A 6,000-nucleotide genomic window follows, 5' to 3' on the forward strand; every position below is an offset into this window, starting at 1 on the left:
TATAAACGTTTCCCCTTTTTAGCAATTTCAGCCAAACGTTTACAAACGTTACGAAAGAAAACCAAACATTTAAAATGTTACGAAACAAATCCAAAGGTTTCATATTTTTAGCGATTTAAGCCAAACGATTACAAACATTTAAAACGTTACGAAACAAATCCAAAGGTTTCACATTTTTAACGATTTAAACCAAACCTTACAAACGTTAAGAAACAAAACTAAGTGTTTCACCTTTTTAGCAATTTAAGACAAACGTTTACAAACATTATGAAACAATTCAAAGCGTTTCGCCTTTTTAGCGATTTAAGCCAAACGTTTACAAACGTTCCGAAACAAATCCAAGAGTTTCACCTTTTTAGCGGTTTAAGCCAAAACTTTACAAACGTTATGAAAGAAATCCAAACGTTTTGCCTTTTTATCAATTTAAGCGAAATGTTTACAAACGTTTCGAAACAAATCCAAACGTTTCCCCTTTTTAGCGATTGAAGCCAAACGTTTACATAGGTTATGAAACAAAACCAAACATTTAAAACGTTACAAACCAAATCCAAACGCTTCACATTTTTAGCAATATAAGCCAAACGTTTACAAACTTTACAAAATAAAACCAAACGTTTAAAACATTACCAAACTAGTCCAAACGTTTCATCTTTTTAGCGATTTAAGCCAAACCCTTACAAACGTTACGAAACAAAACCAAGCGTTTCACCTTTTTAGCATTTTAATCCAAACTTTTTCAAACGTTACGAAACAAATCCAAGTGTTTCACCTTTTTAGCAATTTAAGCTAAACGTTTATAAATGTTACGAAACTAATCCAAACGTTTCGCCTTTTTAGTAATTTAAGCCAAACGTTTACAAACGTTACGAAACAAATCCAAATGTTTCCCTTTTTAGCGATTTAAGCCAAATGTTTACAAACATTACGAAACAAATCCAAACGATTCAATTTTTTAGCGATTTAAGCCAAACGTTTACAAACATTACGAAACAAATCCAAACGTTACGAATTAAAACCAAACGTTTACAATCATTACAAAACAAATCCAAGTGTTTTACCTTTTTAGCAATTTAAGCCAAACATTTACAAACGTTACGAAACAAATCCAAGCGTTTTACCTTTTTAGCAATTTAAGCCAAACGTTTACAAACGTTGCGAAACAAATTCAAGAATTTAACCTTTTTAGTAATTTAAGCCAAACCTTTACAAACGTTCCAAAATAAATCCAAGCGTTTCACCTTTTTAGCAATTTAAGCCAAACGTTTACAAACGTTACGAAACAAATCCAAACGTTTCACTTTTTTGGCGATTTAAGCCGAACGTTTACAAATATTACGAAACAAATCCAAACGTTTCACCTTTTTAGTGTCTTATGCCAAACGTTTACAAATGTTACAAAACATATCCAAACGTTACGAAATAAAAGCAAACGTTTACAAGCGTTACGAAACAAATCTAAGTGTTTTACCTTTTTAGCAATTTAATCCAAACGCTTACAAACATTACGAAACAAATCCAAACGTTTCACCTTTTTAGGAATTTAAGACAAACATTTACAAAAGTTACGAAGCAAATCCAAACTTTTCATCTTTTTAGCGTTTTAAACCAAAACTTTACAAACGTTATAAAACAAATCTAGTTCACCTTTTTAGCTATTTAAGCCAAACGTTTACAAAGGTTATGAAAAAAATCTAAATGTTTCTCTAATTTAGCAATTTAAGCCAAACGTTTACAAATGTTACAAAACAAATCCAAGAGTTTCACCTTTTTAGCAATTTAAGCCAAACCGTTACAAACGTTACGAAACAAATCCAGACGTTTCCCATTTTTAGCGATATAAGCCAAACGTTGACAAACGTTACGAAACAAATCAAAACGTTTCCCCTTTTTAGCGATATAAGCCAAACGTTTACAAACGTTAGGAAACAAATCCAAACGATTCACCTTTTTAGAGATTTAAGCCAAACATTTACAAACGTTACCAAACAAATCCAAACGTTTCACCATTTTAGCGATTTAAGCCAAACCTTTACAAACGTTACAAAACAAATCAATATGTTTCACCTTTTTAGCAATTTAAACCAAACGTTACAAAACAAATTGAAACATTTTACCTTTTTAGCAATTTAAGCCGTTTACAAACGTTACAAAACAAATCCCAATGTTTCACCTTTTTAGCTATTTAAGCCAAACGTTTACAAACGTTATGAAACTAATCCAAACGTTTCGCCTTTTTAGTAATTTAAGCCAAACGTTTACAAACGTTACAAAACAAATCCAAACGTTTCCCTTTTTTAGCGATTTAACCCAAATGTTTACAAACGTTACGAAAAAAAAACCAAACATTTAAAACGTTGCGAAGCAAATCCAAACGTTTTACATTTTTAGCGATTTGAGCCAAACGTTTACAAACGTTACGAAACAAAACCAAACGTTTAAAACGTTATGAAACAAATCAAAACGTTTCATATTTTTAACGATTTAAGCCAAACCTTTACAAACGTCACGAAACAAAACCAAACGTTTCACCTTTTTAGCAATTTAAGCCAAACGTTTACAAATGTTACGAAACAAATCTCAGCATTTCGCCTTTTTAGCAATTTAAGCCAAACGTTTACAAACGTTCCGAAACAAATTCAAGAGTTTCACCTTTTTAGCGATTTAAACCAAATGTTTACAAACGTTACAAAAAAAATCCAAACGTTTCGCCTTTTGAGCAATTTAAGCCAAACATTTACAAATGTTAAGAAACAAATCTAAACGTTTCCCTTTTTTAGCGATTTCAGCCAAACGTTTACAAACGTTACGAAACAAATCCAAATGTTTCGCCTTTTTAGCAATTTAAGCCAAACCTTTACAAACGTTACGAAACAAATCTAAACGTTTCCTCTTTTTAGCGATTTCAGCCAAACGTTTACAAACGTTATGAAACAAATCTAAACGTTTCCCCTTTTTAGCGATTTCAGCCAAACGTTTACAAACGTTACGAAACAAAACCAAACATTTATAATATTACAAAACAATCCAAAGATTTCACATTTTTAGCGATTTAAGCCAAACGATTACAAATGTTTAAAACGTTACGAAACAAATCAAAAGGTTTCACATTTTTAACGATTTAAGCCAAACCTTTACAAACGTTAAGAAACAAAACCAAGTGTTTCACCTTTTTAGCAATTTAAGACAAACGTTTACAAACATTATGAAACAATTCAAAGCGTTTCGCCTTTTTAGCAATTTAAGCCAAACGTTTACAAACGTTCCGAAACAAATCCAAGAGTTTCACCTATTTAGCGGTTTAAGCCAAAACTTTACAAACGTTACCAAAGAAATCCAAACGTTTTTCCTTTTTATCAATTTAAGCGAAACGTTTACAAACGTTTTGAAACAAATCCCAACGTTTCCCCTTTTTAGCGATTGAAGCCAAACGTTTACGTACATTATGAAACAAAACCAAACATTTAAAACGTTACGAACAAAATCCAAACGCTTCACATTTTTAGCAATATAAGCCAAACGTTTACAAACTTTACAAAACAAAACCAAACGTTTAAAACATTACCAAACTAGTTTACACGTTTCACATTTTTAGCGATTTAAGCGAAACCTTTACAAACGTTACGAAACAAAATCAAGCATTTCACCTTTTTAGCAATTTAATCCAAACTCTTTCAAACGTTACGAAACAAATCCAAGTGTTTCACCTTTTAGCAATTTAAGCTAAACGTTTACAAATGTTACGAAATTAATCCAAACGTTTCGCCGTTTTAGTAATTTAAGCCAAACGTTTACAAACATTACGAAACAAATCCAAAAGTTTCCCTTTTTAGCGATTTAAGTCAAATGTTTACAAACATTACAAAACGAATCCAAACGATTCACCTTTTTAGCGATTTAAGCCAAACGTTTACAAACATTACGAAACAAATCCAAACGTTACGAAATAAAACCAAACGTTTACAATCATTACAAAACAAATCCAAGTGTTTTACCTTTTTAGCATTTTAAGCCAAACATTTACAAATGTTACGAAACAAATCCAAACGTTTTACCTTTTTAGCAATTTAAGCCAAAAGTTTACAAACGTTGCGAAACAAATCCAAGAATTTAACCTTTTTAGTAATTTAAGCCAAACCTTTACAAACGTTCCAAAACAAATCCAAGCGTTTCACCTTTTTAGCAATTTAAGCCAAAAGTTTACAAACGTTACGAAACAAATCCAAACGTTTCACGTTTTTGGCGATTTAAGCCGAACGTTTGCAAATGATATGAAACAAATCCAAATGTTTCACCTTTTTAGCATCTTAAGCCAAACGTTTACAAATGTTACAAAACATATCCAAACGTTACGAAACAAAAGCAAACGTTTATAAGCATTACGAAACAAATCTAAGTGTTTTACCTTTTTAGCAATTTAATCCAAACGCTTACATACTTTATGAAACAAATCCAAACGTTTCACCTTTTTAGGGATTTAAGACAAACATGTACAAAAGTTACGAAACAAATCCAAACTTTTCATCTTTTTAGCGTTTTAAACCAAAACTTTACAAACGTTATAAAACAAATCTAGTCCACCTTTTTAGCTATTTAAGCCAAACGTTTACAAAGGTTATGAAAAAAATCTAAATGTTTCTCTAATTTAGCAATTTAAGTCAAACGTTTACAAATGTTACAAAACAAATCCAAGCGTTTCACCTTTTTAGCAATTTAAGCCAAACCGTAACAAACGTTACGAAACAAATCCAGACGTTTCCCCTTTTTAGCGATATAAGCCAAACGTTGACAAACGTTACGAAACAAATCAAAACGTTTCACGTTTTTAGCGATTTAAGCCAAACGTTTACAAACGTTAGGAAACAAATCCAAACGATTCACCTTTTTAGAGATTTAAGCCAAACATTTACAAATGTTACCAAACATATCCAAATGTTTCACCTTTTTAGCGATTTAAGCCAAACCTTTGCAAACGTTACGAAACAAATCCAAATGTTTCACCTTTTTAGCAATTTAAACCAAACGTTACAAAACAAATTGAAACATTTTACCTTTTTAGCAATTTAAGCCGTTTACAAACGTTACAAAACAAATCCCAACGTTTCACCTTTTTAGCGATTTAAGCCAAACGTTTACAAACGTTATGAAACTAATCCAAACGTTTCGCCTTTTTAGTAATTTAAGCCACACGTTTACAAACGTTATGAAACAAATCCAAACGTTTCCCTTTTTAGGGATTTAAGCCAAATGTTTACAAACGTTACGAAAAAAAACAAACATTTAAAACGTTACGAAACAAATCCAAACGTTTTACATTTTTAGCGATTTGAGCCAAACGTTTACAAACGTTACGAAATAAAACCAAACATTTAAACGTTATGAAACAAATCAAAACGTTTCACATTTTTAACGATTTAAGCCAAACCTTTACAAACGTCACGAAACAAAACCAAGCATTTCCCCTTTTTAGCAATTTAAGCCAAACGTTTACAAATGTTACGAAACAAATCCAAGCGTTTCGCCTTTTTAGCAATTTAAGCCAAACGTTTACAAAAGTTCCGAAACAAATTCAAAAGTTTCACCTTTTTAGCGATTTAAACCAAATGTTTACAAACGTTACAAAACAAATCCAAACGTTTCGCCTTGTTTTAGCAATTCAAGCCAAACGTTTACAAACGTTACAAAACAAATCCAAACGTTTCCCCTTTTTAGCGATTTAAGCCAAACGTTTACAAACGTTGCGAACAAAACTAAAAATTTAAAACGTTACGAAACAAATCCAAATGTTTTACATTTTTAGCGATTTAAGCCAAACGTTTACAAACGGTACGGAACAAAACAAAACGTTTAAAACGTTACGAAACAAATCCAAATGTTTCATATTTTTTGCGATTTAATCCAAACATTTACAAACGTTACGAAAAAAAATCAAGTGTTTCCCCTTTTTAGCAATTTAAGCCAAACGTTTACAAACGTTCCGAAACAAATCCAAGTGTTTCACCT

Source organism: Mercurialis annua, linkage group LG2 (genome assembly GCF_937616625.2).
Source record: "Mercurialis annua linkage group LG2, ddMerAnnu1.2, whole genome shotgun sequence".
In the NCBI taxonomy this organism is placed as follows: Eukaryota; Viridiplantae; Streptophyta; class Magnoliopsida; order Malpighiales; family Euphorbiaceae; genus Mercurialis; species Mercurialis annua.